Source organism: Herpailurus yagouaroundi, unplaced genomic scaffold (assembly GCF_014898765.1).
Source record: "Herpailurus yagouaroundi ecotype Mexico unplaced genomic scaffold, PumYag 162, whole genome shotgun sequence".
In the NCBI taxonomy this organism is placed as follows: Eukaryota; Metazoa; Chordata; class Mammalia; order Carnivora; family Felidae; genus Herpailurus; species Herpailurus yagouaroundi.
In genome coordinates, this window is record NW_024412403.1 from 51,855,908 (window position 1) to 51,880,488 (window position 24,581).

The 24,581-nt window shown below is 35.8% G+C and overlaps 1 pseudogene; it reads right to left on the reverse strand.

The window, feature by feature from the left end:
- The window catches only part of LOC121036506 (zinc finger protein ubi-d4-like), a 108,460-nt pseudogene extending 84,671 nt beyond the window's left edge, over positions 1–23,789 (reverse strand).
- Positions 23,790–24,581: the final 792 nt, after the last annotated feature.

Below are 24,581 nucleotides of genomic sequence, written 5' to 3' on the forward strand. Positions count from 1 at the left end.
CTTCATTCCCACTTTGTTAAACATACATGAGGACATATATCTGGCTAGTCTCTAACAGAGAGGGTTTGCTTTCCTTTTTTTCCAGCAGGCATAATCACATTTCTGGAAAGAAGAAATGGTGATTTAAAACAGCTCAATATCTCTTGTATCTGAATAAGGACACTCAGAAATGATGCACACTCACAGTTTTCACATGGCTCTGAGGTGGTTAAATTTGGCTCCTCAGTCAAGGAGGCATTAAACACAGAGCAGCTCCATGGGCAAAGCAAAAATAACTGTTATGTGGGGGCTGTTAGACTGGCAGTAGATTGCTATCTAGGGATCTTCACTCTCTGTTAAGTTCCTTCTCACACTGTGTGGGAAATGGCAGGAAGAGATATTTTAGCCAGGATACAAAAGAAAATATACATTGCTCACAACAAGGCATAGAAGATCACTCAATTCTTTAAAAGCCCCTTGGAAAGTTCAAAGACCACATTGCCTTTCGGAATGTTCTATTAGAAGTGTCCTAGACACAACTTATGGTCATACGTCCCCTGAATTGGTTCTAGAATAAATGTAGTAAGAGTGTATCTTCCTGCCCTCTGCAAGTTAAGGGATTTCTTTGTCCAGTTATAAGAGTGCCTATATCACATGTCTCTATCTCTTATTGTTCACATACCCTGGTTATGGAATAACTGAATTCTATTTATATCTTTAAATGGTATTGGATGAAATTTTTCAAAACCATTATGCCAATTATAAAAGGATTCATCTGACTATGAAGGTAAATGTATAATTTATTGCCCAAAGTTGGATGCTGTTGGAGAATGAAATAGGAGCTTTTAGTAATTATGTTTAGAACAACAGTAGTAAATTGGGCCTTTTATGGGAATACCAATATATGGTCATCCCAATCATAAGAGAATGATTTAGACATGTGGTACATTCATCAAATATAATTAGGCCTCAATAGTGTCCATCAACTCTGCCTATTGAATGAGATGAGAATCAACAAGCTTCTCTAACAAAACGATCGGAATTGGAACAAAGCGGAGTGTTTTAACATTTTACTCTAAAAAGAGGTTTTACACAGTAGCTGGCACTTAAACTTAAATAAAACAAGGTATTCAACAGTTAGTTCTAAATCTTATTGAAAAGTAGACTATCAACTAGTTCTTTAGTAAGAAAACTGAAAATAAATCAGGAAGTCTTAGTTCTAGTCATACTCGAACTACTATTTTCAATTTTTATACATTCAAAAAATTGTTTATTTATTTTGAGAGAAACAGAAAAATCATGAGCAGGGCAGGGGTTAGAGAGAGAAGGAGAGAAAATCCTGAGCAGGTTCCACACAATCAGTGCAGAGCCTGACACAGGGCTCAAACTCACAAACTGCAAGATCATGACCTGAGCCGAAATCAAGAGAGGGATGCTTAACCGACTGAGCTACCCAGGCATCCCTGATTTCAATTGTTAATTTAGAAACTGAAGTTTTAATTTTATGTACTCAAAGATTTGGCAAATTATGAGTTTAATATATCACTTTCAACATTCCTTTCCAAATTTGGTATTTTGTGATTTCCACTAACTCTATTTTTCTAGTGAACAAGATTAGATCCTAGGAGATACTGGAACTTCTCTCTCTTTTTTTTTTTTTAATAGAACTAATTGTCAAGTTATCTACCATACCATGTATACAGTGTAGTCTTGCTTTCAGGAGTAGATTCCATGATTCATTACTTACATACAACACCCTGTGCTCATCCCAATAAGTGCCCTCCTCAATGACCATCACCCATTTTCCCTGCCCCCTCACTCCCCCACTCCCATCTACCCTCAGTTTGTTCTCTGTATTTTAGAGTCTCTCTATTTTTTTTCCTTCCCTTCCCCCATGGTCTTAAGTTTCTCAAATTCCACATATGAGTGAAAACATATATCTGTCTTTCTCTGACTGACTTATTTCACTTAGCATAATACCCTCCAGTTCCATCCATGTTGTTGCAAATGGCAAGATTTCATTCTTTTTCATCGCTTAGTAGTATTCCCTTACATAAATATACCACATCTTCTTTATCCATTCACCAGTTGATGGACATTTGGACTCTTTCCATAATCTGGCTATTGTTGATAGTGCTGCTATAAACAGTGGGGTACTTATGAACCAGCACTCCTGTATCCTTTGGATAAGTTCCTAGTAGTGCTATTGCTGGGTTGTAGGCTAATTCTAGCTTTAATTTTTTGACGAACCTCCATACTGTTTTCCAGAATGGCTGCACCAGTTTGCATTCCTACCAACAGTGTCAGAGGGTTCCCCTTTCTCCACATCCTCACCAACATCTGTTGTTAATTTTGATACTGGAGTTCCTGATACACAGGGAACTTATGGAGAATGAACATAGGCAAAGTACCATGAGACTCTTTACATTCTGCTATTGCATCATATTCACTCTTCAGTTCAGACATAGTGAACTACTTGAATTTCTCGAAACATCCCTTATTCCTTTATGCAGTCTGTTTCCTATGTTAAGAATATTCTCCACTCTTCATTCCCTCCAACTTTAGCTATATCTAACTCCTAGTCATCCTTCAAACATTGATCCCCTACCCTCAATCTGAACCCTTTCACTGCAGTGCCATAGCACTCTGGGCATAATTCCACCATAATATGTCTTACAAACTCTATTATAAGTGTTCATTCTTTTTATTTCCATGCTAAACTCTGAGCTACATGCCTTTTCTACCTCTGTATCTCCAGCAACTAATCTAGTAGTTCTCAAATAGAATGCATTCAATAAACCATCAACTGAATCATGAAAAGCAATTATTCCTCTCCCAAACAGAAAAAAGTCTGTAACAAAAAAACATTCCTGTAGATGCTTGGATAAGATATTCATCACATATATTATCATATATGTAAATCAAGGTGAAAATAAGTTGAGTTTGGACAGCACTCTATGCTTTACAGAAATCCTTACAATTTATACCATTGGAGCTACTGCAAGAAAAACACTCCATAAAGGCAACAATGTGTTTATTATGACCAAGACACTGTGTTAGGCATAATAATTTAGAGACTAAATAGACATGAATGGTTTCCAAGATGGCTGTACTGTACACTAAATTTTGCTCTATAGTGTTTTGGAGAGGTTTCATAGAGTAAAAAAAAAATCTATTTTATTTCTTGCTGTGTCTTCATAGCCTCTAAACAAGCATTCCATTTACTTTATCACTTTTTATAAAGCCCACACTCTCCTCTCCAGCATACATACATGCATCTGCACATGAAAGCTAATTTTAAACAGGCTTAACAGAAATTCTCTTTAAACAATGTTAAATGGACTCAAAATAGCATATATCTCAAATACCTTTCGTCACTTATAAAGTCATGTGGAATCAACATCCTCTTAGTAATTAAGTCTCAAACATGGCAATCATGTCTTTTTAACTTACCTTTTTCCTAACCATTGATCTTTAATCAATTGCCATACTTGATGAATTGTAAACTTATATTTCTCAAAACTATCCATTGCTTCCCACACTGCTTCTACCCCTATGACTTACACATTGATTAGTCATGTTTTCCTAATTTGCTATGATTTATATCAAATTTACCTGCTTAATAATTCCAACCTCTACTCTCAGATTATTTTCCTTAAAATACTGCTTTTAGCATTCTTAAAGTATTCTAAAACATAGAGTAACAACCTATTATGTACAATATATAGTCCAAATTCAATACTCTAGCCTTTTAAAGGCCTTCCAAAATCTGGCCCCAACCGATTTTTCAACTTTCTCCTCTAATGCATAACATAAATTCTCCTTTTTGGAGGACTCTGACCTCAAAACGTGATTCGTCAGGCTATATTTACCCCTGTTTTAACTCTTACCACAAATTTGTTCATTATACCTCTTCAGCTCTGTATAGTCCCTTTCTCCCTCTAGAATTGACATTAATGTTCTGTTAGTACCTAAATGAAAATGGTTACCATTTGTCTCCAGCCATCAGTCACTAATAATTACTGCCTCCCTAACTGCTCCTCCTCCCGACATTACTTCAAAAGCCATGGGAATCTCTCCTTAAACTGAAACAGCTTTATACTCTTAGCACAAGTGCTCATTACTGTGTTCCCTTCAGGCTGCCTGACGACTGAAAAAAATATATCCTAAGGAAAAACAGGTAGGGTCTTTGCTTCCATATTTAAATGGTCTTCCTTATATGGTTAGAAAAAACAATACCCTAATCTCTAGTAAAATTTACCTTTTCTCCTTCAGTGCTAACTTCAACAAGAATTTCCAAAGAAAAGTGAGACTTTTCTTATTACTTATCTTTTCAGGCATACAAATGTTCTAGTACACTGAGAAGCATATTAAGGATAATGGTGGGATAAGGGGCATTTTGCCATTCCTTACTTACGCTTGTGTAGTCTGTCTTGTCCTTTATCTTGGTCTCAAAGTCCTTCTTTTCACTGTGCAAGCCTAATGTTATTAATGAAACAAAAGCAGTAAATTGGTCCAATGTTAGATTAAATGCCACAAGAGCAGTATTTGGGTCTCTTCTATATCACACAATTAAACCAAGCACTCACTATCTTCTGTGCTGAATATTTTCTCCTTAAATATGACTGATATCTCTTACTCTGTTCACCTGTAAAACTGTATTATTTTTCCACAACTCTCCATTCGCCTTTCTCTCCAACACCGACAAAGACCTAAATTTCCCCACTCGATTAACTTTGCTCTTGGCCAAGTAACTTGCTTCAGTCAAGGGATGTGGGAAGACATGAAAATACATCAGTTCCAAGTTTCTACTGGCTTTCTTTCCCACCTGTGATCCACCATAAGAAATGGTTGTGACTGCAGCACACAGTTGGTTACTCCACTTCACCTTGGTCTCCAACACACAAACATCTGGAGCAGACCTAAACCCAAGCCTAGTCAAACTAAGCCAAGAAGAATCCCACACAGCCTACTGACCATTGAGTAAAAAATAATGTTTGTTTTAAGCTAATAAATTTTTGGATTTGTTGTTTATGTAGCATTCTTACAGCAAAATTTAAGATATTTCTTGGAGACCTATGATCAATAAATAGGTTTCCATATACATATATGATTTATAAATGCTATGGTATAAAAATATCTTCCAGTCATTGTGCTGAGCAAATAAATCAAATATTTTATAATATACATTGTGTAATTGTACTTTTATGAAGTTGTAGAATAGGCTAAACCAGTCCATGGTGATAGTAATTATTCCAAGGGTGGGATAGAAGGGGTTTGAACAATAATCTGCTAGTACAGGCAATCATCTACTTAAGGAACTTTTTGGAATAATGTAAAGTTTCTAAAATTTGTTATAGATGTTGATTACATGATATGTACAATTGTCAAAACTCAACAAACTTAAAAACTGTGCATCTTAGGAGTGCTTGGGTGGCTCAGAGTGTTGAGTGCCTGACTCTTGATTTCAGCTCAGGTAATTATCTCTTGGTCATGAGATCGAGCCCCAAGTCAGGTACCTGGGCTCCACATTGGCTGTGGAGCCTGCTTAAGATTCCCTGTCTCCCTCTCCCTCTGTCCCTCTCACATACAAGCTCTCTCTCTCTCTCTCAAAAAAAAAAAAAAAAATAAATAAATAAATAAATAAATAAAACTGTGCATCTTAGTAAATGTTAATTATAAATCACTAAAAGAAAACCCATTAAATATTACCAGCTCACCCTTGAACTTGACTCTTATATCTCAACATTTTCACTTCAATGCTAATAGGCAATGACAATACACTAAAAATCAAATTGCTAATTCCACTCACCCCTTAAGAAAGTAGGTCTTACAAATCTATGTCTCATTCAGTAAATGGCAGATCCATTTCCCCAGTTCTTTATGCCAAACAGTAAAAAAAAAAAAAAAAAACCAGCACTGATTCTTATCTCTCATATATACATCCAACTCATTGACCATTCCTCACCACTTCCTCTGAGAATACCTTGGCCCAAGGCACAGTCAACTCTCCCTTATCATTTTGTAAGGGTCCTAATTTCTGTGACTTTTGATGTTTTTCTTAATATAGTAGGAGTTATCTTTTAAAAAGCATGTCAGATCATACAATGATCTACTCAAAATCATCCAATGACGTCCATTTAAATTAAAGGCAGGGGAAAAAAAGAAAGGTTCTTAACATATAGTTTCCAAACCCTACATGATACGTGTTTCTTCTATTTCCCTGAACTCATCTGCCACTCTCCTCCTCATTCCTTAGTTCCAGCCACACTAGTCTCCTTGCCTTTTCCGAATGTAAAAGAAGACAGCCACCTACAGGACACTGCATGAATACTCTTTCCTTAGATAGCCATAGTACACATAGTAGGTTCTCAATTGACATTTGCTAAAACGATAAATGAAAATGCCTTTTTACATCCTTGTTTTTTTTCCATTTAGTTTCATCCAGAAGCATCATGATCTCCCAGGAGTTATTCTGGCTTAAACACTAGCTCTGCAAGCACTTGCTGCTTGTTCAACCTAATTAGCATTACTTACAAAGGAAATGTAGAGCAGCCCAGTGCAAGTGTAAAGAAAGCATTAATCAACCTGAGAGCAAAGCTTAAAAGCAAGATAGTAACAGAACCTACTTCCCAACTCCTTTAATTATTCTGGCAGCCACAAACAAAGTAGGCTGATGAGAGAGGATGGAGGCACTAAAGATGATTCTGTCCCAAGGAAGTCATTCTTTCTCTTACTTTCTTCCAGGTTTCTGGCACCTCCACCCTATCCAATTCCTTCATCCCCCATATGCACCTAAGTAAATAGTTCTAAATCTTTATAAAGTGAATTCAATCACTCTAGAGGGGAATATGCCTGCATTCTAAAATTTAAAAGCCTGGCTTATATCAGTTAAAGGAAAACAAAATCTCATTCACTGCTTTAACACAGAGAGAAGGGAGCAGCTATGAGCCAAAAACAATATCATAATGACAACCCAAGCACCTGAACACATTAAGACCAATTTTCCCTGTTTAACTTCTTACCTTCTGGTTCTTCCAGCCATTAATTCACTTAATAATAGCAATAAAGTATAGTTTTCAAAAAAAGATTAATTTGATTCACACACAAACATAAAATGAATAATTGTCAAAGATTTTAGTCAACTCATTAATTAATGAGTGAGCCAGTAGACACTAAAACCAGTTCAAATGAGGGTTTAATTACAGAGATCTGTATTCTCTACAGGACACATTTCCTTCATATCACCGTGAAAAGAATCACTTGCATTGCCGTCAGCATTATGGTTTTCTGCAAGTTAACTTCTATCTCCAGAGTTGTTCAGTTGCTAGTGGAAGACATAATGATACACCCCTATGGGACTGAATAATCTCCAGTGAGTCCACTAAACAATGCAAGCATACCACTCCAAAGACACCAGAATTCTATTTGCCCATTTCCAAGTCATCGGAAGTGTTTCCTGACATTAAAAAAAGGAATTGCCTTACTTCACTATAACTTTAAAAACAAATTGTACTGAAAAGTCTCCAGAACAGTGAAATAGTTTAGACATGTTTATTATACCAGAGAAACAGTACGTACATCTTTTCTCTTCAACTGTTTGTTGACTCGTGACTTAAAAATTTACTCTCTGGCAGACTGACTTTTTGAAAAACAATTGCAACTCTCTTGCTGCAGTGAAGTCATCATTTGTCATCAGTGTGCAATGGCAAAAGGGTGAGAAAGTAACGAGAAAAAGGGTACCGTAATACTTATTTACATTTATTGTTTTCCATTTTTCATTTCCATGTGTCTGTATCCTGAGTGCTCCTGCCGGCAAAAGAAAGGCTCTATTCTCTTTGGTAAAAGTGAACTCATTGAACAATGCCACATACGTAGTATAATACTGTTCTCACAGTTGCACTAGGCACATAAACATAAACACCTCCACTCTCAAGAAACTGCTCTTTCAATATTTTACACATGGTTGCCAGTGTTTGAAAAGAAAATTTTCTCCTTTACCCTCCAGGTCTCCTTAACCCTCCATAAGACAGATTGACAAGAGAAAAACAAACTCAATTACATATGCACTGGAACTCCGTAAGAAAATGAGACCCAAAAGACAAGTTGGCCAGTTGAGGTATATAGGCCATCCTGAGCTAAGGAATGGGATAGAGGCCTGGGGCTTCAAAGGGGAAAAGGGTAATTCACAGGACAATAAGAACAAATGCTTAGTAATTGGATGTTTGCCCTGTTATACAGATAGGTCATTCATATCAAAGTTATTTCTGGTAATATCTCTCTCTGAGCCAGGCCCCCTTGTAAATCATTTTAGGTGCTTTGTAAGAGGTTTTTTTTTTTCTTCATTTAAATTTTAATTAGTTAATATACAGTGCAATATTGATTTCAGAAGTAGAATTCACTGATTCATCATTTATATACAATACCCAGTTGAGCACCCAATGCTCATCACAAAAAATGTCCTCCTTAAAACCCATCACCCATCTAGCCAAAAGTTTTTCTTGTATCGGCTGGGTCTTAATTGCCTTGAGCCCAAAATAATCCACATGCCAAAGTGGCATAGTTTGGGGTCACATATTTTGTTCTCCTTCACTATTAAGCATTTGGAGTTTACATTTCTTAATGCTCTCAAATAAAGAAATGTTTAGAATTTTACATATACTTTCTTTTAAAAAAAGTTTTGTTTTGTTTTTGTTTTTGTTTTCAACTTTAATTCCAGCATAGTCACCATACAGTGTTATATTACCTTCAGGTGTAGAATATAGTGATTCAACAGTTCTATATATTATTCAGTGCTCATCATGGCAAGTGTACTCTTAATCACCTATTTTACTCATCCTCCTCCCAACCTCCCTTCTGGTAGCCATCAGTTTGTTGTCTATAGTTAAGAGTCTCTTTCTTGGTTTCTCTCTTTTTTCTTTGTTCATTTGTTTTGTTTCTTAAATTCCACATTGAATGAAACATGGTATGATTTCCATGTTGCATCCATCCATGTTGCAAGTGGCAAGATTTCCTTCTTTTTTATGGCTGAATAATACTCCTTTGCATTTATATACTACATCCTCAATTATCCATTCATTTGGACTGCTTCATATTTGCATATACTTTAAATACCTTCTCACTCCAATGGCTTAAAGAATGTCTTCATTTAAAGTAAATCGAAATCAAACAATTAATCAATATTACAATATTAATATTTCAAAAATTTGAAATGGATTGGCCTGTAACATCACCACCACCACCACCAACAACAAAGTAACGTGATTTTTTTTCAATAACTTACCCAGTTTTACATATTGGTTCTGAACAATTTTTTATAGAATATCAAATCTTCGACAGGGTTTCACATATCATTATTATTTGCTAAGTACACACTCATTTTCCTGATTCATGCTTCTAAACTCAACCACCCTCTTACTATGTCATATTCTCTCAGGGATGAATTGACATCATCTCTTGCCATATGAGGAATCTTCCTTTTAGTAACATGTATCTTCATTTTATTTTTCTTCTCTTATTTGGTGTAATGAAAATATCATGGTTCACATAAACCTGCATCCAGATCATCTGTACTAGCATCAAAAATCAGTTCCTTTTGATGTTTGCATCAGTTTTATATTTTTGTATGAACCTGACATCTTACTCATTTTTATTTTTTTAACTTTTTAAATCTTTATTTATTTTTGAGAGAAAGAGAGAGAGAGAGTGCAAGCAGGGGAGGAACAGAGACAGAGGGAGACAGAGAATCCGAAGCAGGCTCCAGGCTCCGAGCTGTCAGCACAGAGCCAGACACGGGGCTCAAACCATGAATTGTGACATCATGACCTGAGCTGAAGTCAGACACTTAACCAACTGAGCCACCCAGACACCCCTGATATCTTACTCATTTTATTTGGCCTTTAGTTTTTAATTGTATGATTAATATTTACTTGTTTTATGACAAAATTACTATTTCAATTTAATCCTGACATATTTCTGTATACCTGAATAAATACTGCATGCACCATTCATTATTTCTTGATATGCCATCAAGAAATCATGACAATCCATGATGACAATCAACATTTAAATATATTAAAGTATATTTATTTACATTAAAATGTTTGTATTACATTGTATTAATATTTACATTAAAATGTTATTTTAAATATACACACACATTCCTGTGTAAGTAAAAGCAGATGTCCTCAGAAAGATGAGATACTTCAATTGTGAATGCCAGTAGCTGTAAAATCTATACATTTATAATATTCCATAACAAAATAATTCCTTTTTAAGATATATATGATTAATACCTAAGATCATCTGAAGGACAAAAATTCAAACTGTTTATTAATAACATTAATTCTGATAGTTCCCATTCCTCCAAATATGTAATATTATAAAGAGAATTCATCATTGATGTGAGAGACAGCAGAGAAGGCAAAACAATCAGCACGAATAAAAATAATCAAGCTATTTTGAAGAATTTATCTTTAAAATTACTTGTCTTTAAATAAATTAAAATGCAATATTTTTGAGAGGATAGAGGATTGGGACTGGCATAATTTGTAAGCAAAAAGATAACAGACAAGATATTATGACTCAAAAGTAATGATTAATATTTTTTGCATGCTTGTTAGTCTGCAAAAGGCATTTCTTAGGTGACTAGCCACTGTTTATAAATTCGGTCTATAAATGTACTGCTCTGTATTTAAATGCTAACATTAGTTAAAGGGTTAAAAAAAACCCTCAATTCTACTAACTGAGACATTTAGCTAACTCAGAGACTGGCATGCCAGTTATCTGCAAGCTATGAGGCACTGTCCTTCAAACTTAAGTGATATCCAAATGAAATGCAATGCAATGATTTTACTGGACTCTGTGTCAATGCGTGTTACATTTGTTTTGATACTATTTAAAATGTATAAATCTAACAGTAGATACAAGCACTTGTGAGTATAACTTTTTGGAATAATAAAACAAATTATAAATACAAATGATTCTAAAAAACAATGAAATTCAATAACATCCATTATTTAATGTGATTTTTTTTTTCCTGAAACCAATTCACTGACTTCTAATATGAAGTTTAAAAATAAAAGCAGTAGCACCAAGTTCAGGCCTAGATTTATTCTGATTCTTTATTTTGGCTTTAGTAAAATTAAGTCAGAAAATGGCTATTAACATAAATATACTGTTAATAACTTGAAAATATATTTGCTAATTCAGGATAATTCCAATTTGCATCTAGCCCAAACTCTTCTTGTGAGCAACTCTCAAAGGCTAATGTTAGTAAGATATCTTTAAACACTGCCTCACTCACCTGAACATAGATTTAGCTTTATGGCTTTAAAAAAATTTATGTTAAATATATATATCTAACCCATATTGATAGAATAAGGAACATAACATTTATTTTATATTGACCAAAATACTTATTGCCAATGAATTTTCACAAGTTAGTAATAAAGAAATGTGATTGACACATTTCTTTGGCTAGCAATGAGCAGTACTGGTGATGACAGAGTTGATTTCTTTGAATTTAATATATCAGGGTTCAGAATACATTACTCACAAAATGCGATGCTTTGGCATATTGAACATCTTATGTTGAAGGAATCTGAGAAACATCCGGTGTAGAAAGACTCTTTGAACCCCTTTTTCTTCCCTGAAGCAGGTCATAGTCATGTGAGAGGTGCCCTCCCACATGAAAAGGAAAAAAAGCACTCTTATCCTCAAAGACAGACAGATGCTGAGAGGAATCCGAATAAACAGGTCTTGCTAACCATCTTGCTACTGAAATAACTGCACTTGCACATGTCCTATGCAAGCTGTAAAAATGATGGTAATCAGCAGCTCAGTAATTCATGAAGATACTGAATAACTCAGTATTTATCCCAATAATATTAACAAGCATATAAATATGCTTATTATTGATGATCACTGGAATACAATTTTTTATAAATTCTTATACAAAATTCATTAACCTCTGAAAATATGTTTATGTACCCCAGCAGCCCAAAATATCCAATTAGAGGACTTTCTATGAGGTTAGAGTACACAGAGACAGATGAGTCTCACATGAGTTATATTGAATTGTTGATAGCTGAGGTAGGGTAAGGATGAATGAATCTAGAGCACAAGACACCAGCTGAGAAATAATATTAGTTTGAGTTCAGGATAGGGAACAACATATATCACAGTAGAATTTCTGGAAAATCAGGAGGAAGCTTTAGAATTTGGGGTGTGTAGGACTGCAGACCAAGAAAAAAAAAGAAAATAGAGAGAGGAGAAAATAGGCTCTGGGGATTAGCCAATTTATCATTACTCGAGCATGGTCCTGAGGAAGAGCAAGGATATAAGTATTTTTTGGAGCTGATTTCTTTACTAAACACAAGTTATAAAATAATTTAAAGAATCAGCAACTCTCAGCATTTGCTCATTTTTTCCTGATAGAATCAAGTCTATTTATTCTCTGCATGCCTATAACAATACTTTATAATGATGGAAATCAGCAGAATTATGTAGATTTAATTAAGTATAAGCATAATTAAATAAAAAAAAGAATCCCTGAAATAGCTTTTAACATCTCAGTTAAAAAGGAAGACAGTATTCGGGTCAATGTTTTTGACTGAAGCTATATAAAGAAACTACTGAGCTTCAAAAGTTATTTGACCATCTGTCTTCCCTTAATCAGGTTCTAACAGGATAGGTTGTAGGCACAGGGCATAGAAAACAGTGTATAAGGAAGAGTTTCAGAAAGAAGAAGAAAATAATCCTGAATTGCAAAAGACAGAAGTAATTTTAAGGCCCTGGATCACTTGTTTGAAAAATGTTATAAAGAAATGAATATGCTTTTCCTCTTCATGAGTGTTTTTTTTTCTTTTTTTTTAAATTTTAGATTTTCATCTATACCATAATATTAAAATTAAATTAAAAATTTCTACACATATTTTATGATAAATTTGGATGGAGCAATTGGGATCACAAAATTAATTGTGTTTCTACTACCCTACCAAAATGGAACTCTCTGTTTTACATGTCACCCAAGAATTCACATTGAAATCCTCAGACTCAGACAATTCATCTTTTTCAAACCCCTGAATACAAATAAAAGTTTTTAACAGGTGACTCTGAGTGGCTGCTAATTAATACTCTTGGCCATCTCTTGGTCCTACCACTGAGTACCTCCTATGTTGCTCTCCTACAAATTATGCAGGAAAATACCTGTAACTCAGTAATACTGCAGCCAATATTAACACTCAATAACCTAGCAAGCACTAGAACAAGTCTATTTAGTTAAAAGTCTCTCAAATAGCTAAAGAGTTGGAGTTACATCATACATTAGCACTATCTTTCATTTAAAAAAGAAATCTGAATAGACCAACACCAAATAAATAAATTGAATAGATAATTAATAACCTTCCAAAACAGAAAGCTCCAGACTCAGATGGGTTCACAAGTGAATTTCACCAATTAAAGGAAGAACTTTTACCAATTCTTTCTCTCAGAAGACACAAGCTAAAGAAATACTTCCTAACTCATTTTACGAGACCAGAATTAACCTTAAAACAAAGATGAGACAATAACATTGCAAATAAAGAAAACTGCAGACACAATACCTCTAAAAAATCATCAATAAAATATTAGCAAGTCATATCCAACACTGTGTAAAAGGAATTATATACCACAACCAAGTAGGATGTATCCCAGGTATGTAAGGCTGGTTCATAATTTGAAAAATAATTACATAACCATCACATAAAAAGGCAAAAAAACCTCACAATTACATCAATAGATGTAGAAAAATTATGACAAAAATCTAACACCAATTTGTGATAAAAATTCTCAATAAGGAATAGAAAGGAACTTCCTCAATTTGATAAAGGATATCTATTTTTAAAATCCACAGATAATATACTAATGATAAAAAACTTGAGGGGCACCTGGGTGGCTCCGTCGGTTGTGCATCCGACTTCAGCTCAGGTCATGATCTCACGGTTTGTGAGTTCGAGCCCCACATTGGGATCCATGCTGATAGCTGGGAGCCTGGAGCCTGCTTCAGATTCTGTGTCTTCCTCTCTCTCTGCCCCTCCCCTGCTTGTGCTCTGTCTCTGTCACTCAAAACTGAATAAATGTAAAAAAAAATAAAAAAAACTTGAAGCCTTCCTACAAATAAGATAAACTAGGCAAGTATGTTCCTTCTCACCACTACTTTTCAACATTGTACTGATAATCCTAGGTAATGCAATAAGACAAGAAAATGAAATAAAAGATATTGAGAAGGAAGAAATAAAACTGTCCTTGTTCTTAGATAACATGATTATCTATGAAGAAGATCTAAAAGAGCAGAAAAAAAACTTTAGAAACTAATGAGTGACTATAGGAATGTTACAGGACAAGGTAAATCCATAAAAGTCAATCATGTTCCTATATATCAATAACGAATAAGTGGAATTTAAAATTAAAAACACAATACCATTTACATTAGCATTTCCCAAAATGAAATACTTCAATATAAACTTTAAAAAGTATGTTTAAGATTTGTATGAGGAAAACTACAAAACTGTGATAAGGGAAATCAAAGAAGAACTTAAAAAAAGGAGAGATTCTAAATGCTCATGGATAGAAAGACTCAAGTCATCACATACACACTGTATGATTTCAATTACATGACATTCGGGAAAAGGGTAAAACTATGCAGACAGTAAAAAGATCAGTGGTTACCAAGGGTGAGGAGTGAGGGGACTCAGTTGGCAGAACATTTTTAGGGCAGTGAAACTTTCATCTATGGTATTATAATGGTGGATTCATGTCATTATACATTTTTCCAAATCCATGTAATATATCCAAAGAGTGAACTCTGAACTTCAGGTGATAAAATGAATCAACTTAGGTTCATTAACTGTAACAAATAAAGAACTCTGGTAGGAGATACTGATAATAATAAAGGCCATGCATGTGGTGGAGTCCGGGGGTGGGGGGGGTGGGCGAAGAGAAATCTATGTACTTTCTCCAATTCCCTTTTAACCTTTTCTAATGAAATAATACCAAGAAATACAGACAAATAAACACAAGTGGACCTCCTCTTGGTGAAGTATGGTAAAAAAACTAAAATTTTACCTACTCTTTTCTACCCACACCAACCACCACCATTCAAGCAACTGTGAAAATAATCCTGTTACAATTCTCCCCAGAAGCAGAAATAGCCCAGAAACAACTAACTTAAGCAACAATTTAAGCTTAAATAAGAGTTATGTGGTATTATTTATGCCATACAGTATTCTATAATTTCAATGATTATTGTTATACCAACTAGAAGTTAGTATCTTTGACTTCACACTATTTCTGTCTACTGAATATCTCTACACCTAGCACAACACACACACATTCTCACTAAAACTACTCCTTTACCTATTATCTCATTTAGTATCTTCCGAATCCTAAACATTCCCATTCAACTTTCCCTTCTATATCTCTTCATCTAATCTACTATCAAATATTCTGGATATATTCTTCAAGTATCTCAATACAGCCATTCTTTTGCTATACTGCTTCTCTTTTAAAGGCTTATCTCATTAACTTGCTATACATTTCTGCCTCCAGTCTCTTCTTGATCTGCACATTGTCCTCATACTTATCTAAGTCATACAGCAGATAGTATAGCTGTTCCATTGTACCCTTTTACCAAAATAAATAAATAAATAAATAAATAAATAAATAAATAAATAAATAAATAAAAATATATATATATATATAAAATATCTTTTTAAAGGCCACAGACCTTCATTAAAGTACTCCTGTATAATTTTTCAGATTATTCTCACAATATTTTTCCTTGGCCTGTAATCCAGTCAAAATAATTGCACATCTAGATAATACCATTCTCCTTTTGGTCTCCATGCCTATTTCCAGGCTTTCCTCTTCAAATTTCATTCTTTATATTTTCTACCTAATAAAACATAATCTTCAAACTTCATCTTAGAATCATCTCTTTAAAGTCTTTTCTCTCTCTCTCTACAGTGAGATACTCTCTCTCCAGCCCCTCACTAGACTCCAGCAGAATTTCCTTGATGCTTCTATTATAGACATTATTAAGTACAGTGTAATTATCCTCCACCATGAGAGCTTTGTTACTAGATGTATGGACTTGGGTATATATCATTATTCCCCAGAAAAGAGGAATTCATTATATATATTGGTTCTTGCAAAGTACTCAATTACTCTAGTTCATCAAATGTAAAATGACATTCATTATAAGAGGCACATTATTCTATATACTACTGAGAAAAGAAAAAACTGATTGCAATTAAACTATGACATGCCATTGAATATAAGAAACATCTCAGTTTGAAGGATGTTAAAATATGAAAATAAATGAGAGTCTTAAAAGGATTAAAATAGAATGCTTTATTTTGAACCCTAAATATTGTTCAGGGAAAATACAATAACCAGAAATATTTTTAATCAGTGTTAGTTTGCACATTTAAAGAAGGTATGTTTTGTAAACTATGTAACCACTGTGGGAAACATAACGGAGGTTCCTAAAAAAACTAAAAATAAAAATGCTATATGATACAGTAATTACACTACAGGGCATTTACCTAAAGACAATGAAAACACTAATTTGAAGAGATATATATACCGCTACGTTTATGGTAGCATTACTTACAGTAGCCAAGATATGAAAGCAACCCAAGTGTCCATCAATAGATGAATGACTAAAGAAGATGTGGTGTGTGTATGCATAAACACACACACACACACACACACACACACACACACAAATGTAATTATTCTGCCATAAAAAAAGAACAAAATTTTCCACAACATGGATGGACATAGAAACCTCTATGTATTATACTAAATAAAATAAGACAGAGAAATACAAATATCATATAATTCCACTTATATGTGGAATCTAAAAAAAAGGCAAACAAAATAAACAAGAACACCCTTACATACAGAGAATGGGTGGTTACAGAGTACAGGTGGGTAGGAGATTGGTGAAATGGGTGAAGGGGATTAAGAGGTACAAATTTTGAGTTATAAAATAAATAAGTCACGGAGATAAAAAGTACAGTACAGAGAACATAGTCAATAATATTGCAATAATGTTACATGACGAATGGTGAGTACACTCACCATGGTGAGCACTGAGTAATGTACAGAATTGTGAGATCACTATGTTGTACACCTAAAACAGATACAACATTGTATGTCAATTATACTTCGATAGTAAATTTTTAAAAAAGGAAAACTGGGGGATGGTGAAAAATAATGTTACCTACATTACTTAACTTGGACGATTACACTTTTAATGTTAGGTTATTTAGAAGATGAAGTACTTTAAGGAAAATAAATTTCATACAACTGCAAAAAAGAGAAAGATATTTGTTTTAAAAAAGGTGTTAAATAAAAGCATGGGGAAACAAACAATACAGTTTTGACATTTAATCTCAAGTATACAACCTAACAATTCCAAGTATTTGATGTGATTGAAAACAAGCATTTTAAGTCACTTGAAACAAGTCACATTCTCTACCAAAATATGGTAATCATGAATACACAATTACAAGATATAGTAAATGAAACAAAACAAAAACAAACAAAAACAGTTATCATAATGATGTGTGAATAGATACTTCAAGTACATAAGTACTACATTGATTAAAAAAACATTCACAGGAGAAAAAAAATCTGTATTAAATATCTTAAAAGGAAGTAAAAATGGTATTCTCTGGAATATTGCACTAAATGAATCAAGAGCTGATAACAGAGATTCTAAAACAGCATTTGATTTTTTTATTATTTTTGTAATAAATGAATATAGAAAATATGATGTTTAATAATTAGATATACAATTCATCCTATGTTAAATAATGTGATGAGAATAAACTTTACACAGGTGTTATGAAATATATACTTTGACATATAAAATTAATAAATTAAGTATTTTAAATAGATATTTATCTCATTCAATTATATATCTAAAGGTTGACTGGAAAATGTGGGCATTTTCTTTATTTGGAAGCGATTTTTATTATAATATTTGATATACAGTAATCTTGAATTAACTGTACTGAGGACATTTCCTATGTCAAAATAATTTTTTTAAAGTGTCCTGTCTCAATGTGTGTCCATGTGAATGGGTCATTAAAGTCCTCCTAATGCACTGCTATTGCTTAACAACAACAACAAAAGTTTAGAATTATGAAGATAAATTAAAAAATATATATTAGGAGATCTGGCATAGTATCTTATTAAAACCAAGTGCTTAACTTTCTTAAATAAAAGAATATTAGATAAAGAAGATGTGATACACACACACACACACACACACTCATACACACACAGGAATATTACTTGACCATAAAAAAATAATAAGATCTTGCCTTTGTGACAACATGGATGGACCCAGTGCTTATCATGCTAAATGAAAAAAGAGACAAATACCATACGACTTCACTTATATGTGAAATCTGGAAAACAAAAAAATGAACAAACACAGCAGAAACAGTCCAATAAATATGGAGAATAAACTGATGGTTGACAGAGGAGAGGTGGGCAAAGGGATGGGTGAAACAGATGAAAAGAGTGTGGGAGGTAAAGGCTTCTAGTTATGGAATGAATAAGTCATGGGAATGAAAAGTACAGCACGGAAAATAGTCAATGGTTAGAATAGATTTGTACAATGACAGATGGTAGCTACACTAGGGGTGAGCATAGCATAACATATGGAGTTGCAGAATCACTATGATGTACACCTGAAACTAATGTAACATTTGTGTCAGCTAAACTTCAAAAAAAAAAGTTTTCTTTCTAAGTTTAGTCATATTGGAAACGATTTCACTGTGACACACCTACAAGTTAATACTCAATAGATATGACGGTATCTATACATATATGTACACATGTATATATGTATACATATATGGTATCTATCCAAATTAATTTAATGAAAAGTTTTCAACCAAGATGTAAAAATGAAAAAAAAATAGTAGTTTACAAAGTTAATATATAAAGTGGGATAAAATAATTAATAAACAACACAGAATATTCTATTTCCCCCAAATATCTCAAGTTCTTTGCAAATGAATTATTCAAAATGTGGCAATAAATCAAAGTAGTAATTTGAAGGTTTTAAAAAAAGACATTTTAAGTGATTTTAACAAAGAAGTTGTCAAAATCAATGGAAGTTTCTTTTTTCATAGTAATGTTTCACTAGAGCATAAGGTTTTTTTTTTTTTCTGGCTACATATATTTAATTTACTAAAGAATGTTGCTTAGCAAAATTTTTACATAATAGTCATGCAGCTTTCGATATGACATGGATTTTTTTCAAAAGTTACTTTTTTCAACCATCAAAAATGTAAAATTTGACCATGAGAAATTTAAATTTCATTCTTTTAAATTTTTTTTTTTTATCACAAGTTTACTCTTTAATCCCATTCCCTATCTCCCTCCTCCCACCACTTACCTCCTCCCAGTAACCATCAGTTTGTTCTACAGTTAGGAGTCTGTTTGGGGTGCCTGGGTGGCTCAGTCAGTTGAGCCTCCGACTTCAGCTGAGGTCATGATCTCAAGGTTAGTGAGTTTGAGCCACAAGTCAGGCTCTGTACTGACAGCTCAGAGCCTAGAGCCTGGAGCCTGCTTTGGATTCTGTGTCTCCCTCTCTCTCTGTCCCTCCCCTGCTCATGCTCTGTCTTTCAAAAATAAATAAATATTAAAAAAAATTTTTTTAAAGAGTCTGTTTTTTGGTTTGTCTTTTTCCCCTTGCTGATTAGCTTTGTTTCTTAAATTCCACATATGAGTAAGGTCATATGATATTGTCTTTCTCTGATTTATTTTGATTAGCATTATACTCTGTTCCATTGTAGATAGATCATATACATGTCTATCATATATATATATATATATACACACCACATATTCTTTATCCATTCATTTGTTCATGGACACTTGGGCTGCTTCCAAAGCTTCCCATTGTAAATAATGCTGCAATAAACATATGTGTGCAGGTATTACTTTGAATTAATGTTTTTGTATTTGGGGAATAAATACCCACTAGTGCACTTACTGGTTTTACTGTAGCTCTGTTTATAATTTTTTGAAGAACCTCCATACTGTTTTCCAGAGTGGCCACACCAGTTTGCATTCCCACCTACAGTGCAAAAGTGTTCCTTTTTCTCCACAGCCTCAACAATACTTGTGTTGCTGATTTTAGCCATTCTAATGGGTATGAGGTGATATCTCATTGTAATTTTGATTCGAACATGGGGTTTCCTAAGGCAATTAAGTTCTCTAAGTCAAAATATCTGAATTCACATATCATGAGTTTTCACTTTGATCAAAGACAGAAAAGATGGAAAAGGACAAGATCTACATAGACTTTACTATTAGAGAAGTATCCCTGCCCAATTCACACACATGATAAATTGGGAACCCAAACCTTAGAACAGAGGGCAGCCAGTATAATGCCAAAGAAAGTGTAATCTGATATTAAATCTATGTATATTTTTCCTCCCATAAATACACATTTTTAAAAATAGTTGCCCTCTCTAAAACTAAGAGGTCCCCTTTTAAAACATATTAATATAATTGACAGTTAAATAATCCCTGCAATTAATAATTTTATTATTATCATGGTTCGTGGGTTTGAGCCCCACATCGGGCTCTGTTGCTAACAGTACAGAGCCTGGAGCCTGCTTTGAATTCTATGTCTGTCTTTCTCCCTCTCTCTCTCTCTCTCTCTCTCTCTCTCTGCCCTTCCCCCGCTCAGTCTGTCTCTGTCTTGTTAAAAAATTTAAAAACATAGTAATTTTTACTATCACTTTTTATTTTTTGTCAAATAAGTCCCAAAGTAGTCTTGAAATAAGAGCAGATAGCTTTATAAAAGTCAGAAATGCCATGGTCTATATTCATCCTCTGAGACTCTAGCTAGACATCCAGCTGAGACTCCTAATGATCATTCAATTACATATTTATAAAGCACCTGTACAAAATGATATGCTACAGAATTTCATGTATATCATAATTGAATGGGAGTGGGATGGACAGGTAAACAGTCACTTATAATTAACCATGGATGCTATGGAACTTCTACATATTAGGAGATTGTTGTGTGGAAAATAAAATGTTGAAAATAAAAGTACACTGTCTCTACCTGCAGGGATGCTGCAGAAAAGAAAAAAAGAAGATGACTAGGTCTGATCCCTTTGCCAAACATGCTAATTACAGCCCTTCTGGTAGACACATGTGTGGTACTTGGTAATGGGAGAATCCTTAAATTTGAAATGCCTTTCCAAGATGTGCCTAGCCTGTTCAGAACTGCTTATGGAGAATAAACATGTAATATAAACCACATAATTACCAGGGTATAACTTGTAGATATTCATGAACTAAATAGCTCATGTTTGTGTAAATGATGACCTGTGTGCATCACTTAGGTATCACAGATGTTAAAACCAAATCAGAAAACATCACAATACAGCAAGAAACAATCTGAAGCACTGTGGGGAGTCCTGCACTTCTCCATACTTCTTCACCTATGTTTCACATTTACTGTTACTTTTGAAATTTTGAAATTATTAGCAAACTTTGGTATTAGCTAAGAGTTCCAATTTTTGTAAGATTTAACAATCCCATGGTGTGAGTTATCTCAGGTTAGCAATCTGATTTGAAGGAGAGGATTGTAAGATTTGTTTAGAAGCTGCATGAGCAAAGCAATGACTCTGTATTTACATAGATTATATATTCTGGGGTATTGTAATGGAAGGATTAATGAAGATCACAGAATTTAATACTCTGAGTCTATCCACTTCCTGGCACTATCACCATAGTGTAAATAGTGTACACACCTAATAGATAAGCAAACCTTATGTGTAATAGGCACATATCAGATATTTGGCTTATGAAAAAAATGAGAATACCTTGTCACTTATCATTTCCTGTGCCATTTTTATTAGTTTACTAGGCCACTAGGTGGGCCAATTTAAAAGGATATTCAACAAACAAATGACATACATGGATATACATTTTAGGTAAATATGTTCTGCCCTTGACATAGAGAACAAATTGCAAAAGGGTAAAAGCAGAGGTGAGAACACTTCACAGGGTTAGGGGTGGAGGACTGTAGTTATTAATGGGGAAATTGATACAGGGTTTATATATGGATAGCAGTGAGAGTTAGAGAGATATTATGATGGATTAGCAAACTGTCCCGTGCCAGGATTATGGATAAGTGCAAGGTTCAGGATGAACATAATTATTTGTCTTCCATAAGTAATATTTGTAGATAAGAGAGAAAGGAGTTATAAGAAGAGTTCTGGAATACCATAATTTGTTTTCTTTTTTCCTCTTTCTTTTCTTTCCATATAATCCATTGGTACAGAGAATGGAAGAAAGGTGTTAGGATATCTGTCCTATGGGACTAGTCTATGGTGAATGCCTCCTAAATAAATATACACATAACCTGTTCCCATCAAACGTTTTTTTAGCTGCAAAGTGGATATTGCCAACAACTAAACTCTTCTATGAGTTTTTCTAAAGCTATATCAATTGTTTAATCTCTTGGAAAGTGCCTAAAATCACAAGCATGTGGGAGAAACTGAAGCATGAGGAAAGGACACGTCATCCTGAAGAGCCAAAGGAAATTCATATCAAGAATACAACTTCAAAACCAGAGAATTTTGGTATAAATAAGAGATGTGGGGGGGGGGGGGGACAAGTGAGGGCCCATGGGGGCTTCCATAATTTAATACTGTTTGAAGAGCACAGACACGAGTAGCAACCGGTAGACCACACCTTGCTCTGCCCAGTGGACAGAGAAGTGCACACGCAGAGATCTGGGCTTTTGGGACTATTCTCCCCCAGGACAGACACGTCATATGCTGGGGACAGGGTACAAAGCAACACTGATGCAGGGGGAAAAGGGGTCATTGCTCTTGGAAGTGAATGAGGACAAGCTGAGACCACATTGCCACTGCATACTCCCAGGGTCTGTCTGGGTCAATCTGGGGATCCTCTGTCTACTCCCCGTATTTGTGAGCAGGGACTGGGAGTGCCCTGGCAGTTTATGGGTTGTGGTCAGCCTTGGTAATAAACTCATCAGTGAGGCCAAGGGGTAGGATCAGACTTAGGAGGCTGAAGCATGAGGTGGGAGGGCTCAATATTCATGGCTTCACATGTGCCGCCTGGGTAGTTACCTGGTTTGGGAGGAGATGCCCTCTACCACCGACTTGCTGGGTGACGTGGACCAGTTTCCTTCTCCTGTCTGGGCCTCCTCTCCTGTGACAGTCTTGTCTGGGCCCAACCGCAGATGAGACCCTCCGGGCAGGAGGCGACAATGCAGGCCTCCAGGAAAATGAGAACCGACTGCCCTGGGCCATCTTGGTGCACTCCAGGGCCTCCAACAGTGGCACGTCACGGACACACAGCGCTGTACCAGCACCTAGGCTGGGGCCAGCGGGCCAGAGTCTCGGGCCTCCTAGCAAGTCATCCTTGTACACGCTTCCACTGCTGCCCAGGCTGGTGTTGCCCAGGCCCACACTGAGGGCAGCGTCCTGTTCAGCCGCCCACTGGGCGCGGGGTCCGTGGCAGCAGGACAGCCTGCAGGGCGGGAACCATGCCTGGAATCTCCAGCCCGCAGACGCTGCAGGCTGGGGGCGTGGCCTGAGGCTGCGCAAGCGGCTGCGCCTGCGCAAAAAGCTCGTCCTCAGCGAGCTCCCACCTGCCCGAACGTCCTGGCTGCTTGGCTGGTACGGGTACGTGGTGGAGCCAGTGTGGGCGGAGGGGAGGGTAGCCTGGGTCTTTCTCCCCCTGTCCATTCCATTGTCGGCACCTGTGGCTGCCGCCGCCCACTAGCTCCTCAAAGAGTAGAAGCCCAAGGCCACAGCTTTGACTCAGGCGTGTGGCCATGGTGCAGACCACCACTTGGTCCTTGGTGAAGGGCAATATGGTGACCAGGTCACCTTTGCCACCTGCCACCACACAGCAGCTGTCAAGGCTTCAGAACACGCAAAGCAGGCCCTCCAAAGTAGCTCTTTTTGAGCACACAAAAGAGCGGGGAATGAGAGTGGAAGGCCCTCTGGCAGCAGTGCAGGTGCTAGGTGCGGGCTGGGGAAGAACTTGTTCACTGGCCCTCATTCACCGCCTCCTTGGCCAGTGGTGACAGGGCCCTTGCTCTTGGCGGTGCAGACAGGGAAGCCCGGGCCCTGGGTCAGCAGGCTATGCAGTGGAGCTGGCCCAGGTTGCATAGGTCTCTGGCATTGTACGGGTTCAGGTAGCCACTGGCACGTGAAATCAGGAACAGGCTCTGTGGCTCAGGGAGTTACTTCAGATGTGTTCTTGGTCTTCTCCATCAGCCATTCCTCATTGAATAGCTTGCTGGTGTCCTCATTGAGAGTCAGGTTTTGCACCTGGCTGAGGAGACTCCCCACCCCCAACCCCCATCAGGGAGATGGTCTCTGTGACAGCAATGAAATGGTTGAAGCCATGGCAGGTGATCTAGGTGCCCTTATAGATGATACAAATAATGCGAAAAGACAGGACGACTTCCTTGAAAATTAGAACTGACACCCATAAGGAGAAATATCAGAATAAGAAGTCTACCTGACACT